The sequence below is a fragment of the Coregonus clupeaformis genome, chromosome 10, assembly GCF_020615455.1.
Source record: "Coregonus clupeaformis isolate EN_2021a chromosome 10, ASM2061545v1, whole genome shotgun sequence".
NCBI lineage: Eukaryota > Metazoa > Chordata > Actinopteri > Salmoniformes > Salmonidae > Coregonus > Coregonus clupeaformis.
The window spans coordinates 6,819,535-6,820,258 of NC_059201.1; positions in this window are offsets into that span (position 1 = coordinate 6,819,535).

The following is a 724-nucleotide window of genomic DNA, read 5'->3' on the forward strand; positions in this document are numbered from 1 at the left end:
CCAAATGGACATTCTGGTTTTTGAGGAGTTGGGATTAGGAGTTATGTTTTGTATCTCATGAATGTATGTTAGTCAAGAAGGTGCTAGCAGAAAAAACATAAAGTGCAGTCCGTGAAATAAAACCGGGTGTTCCAAACTTCCCATAAAACAATGTCCTTTTCTGGAGTGGTCATCATGACACGAGGGTAGTCTATTACATTTTACATTTTAGTCATTTTAGCAGACGCTCTTATCCAGAGCGACTTACAGTTAGTGAGTGCATACATTATTTTTTATTTATTTTTCATACCCCCCGTGGGAATCGAACCCACAACCCTGGCGTTGCAAACGCCATGCTCTACCAACTGAGCTACATCCCTGCCGGCCATTCCCTCCCCTACCCTGGACGACGCTGGGCCAATTGTACGCCGCCCCATGGGTCTCCCGGTCGCGGCCGGCTACGACAGAGCCTGGATTCGAACCAGGATCTCTAGTGGCACAGCCTTAGACCACTGCGCCACTCGGGTGGATTGATCCTATCTTTTCACCCTCCATATTGCTGGTATTAACACTGGGACCAGAGAGTCACCCTCCCTCCATATTGCTGGTATTAACACTGGGACCAGAGAGTCACCCTCCCTCCATATTGCTGGTATTAACACTGGGACCAGAGAGTCACCCTCCCTCCATATTGCTGGTATTAACACTCTACTCAAGCCTCGTGCAGGCCGAGGCCAGACCCTCT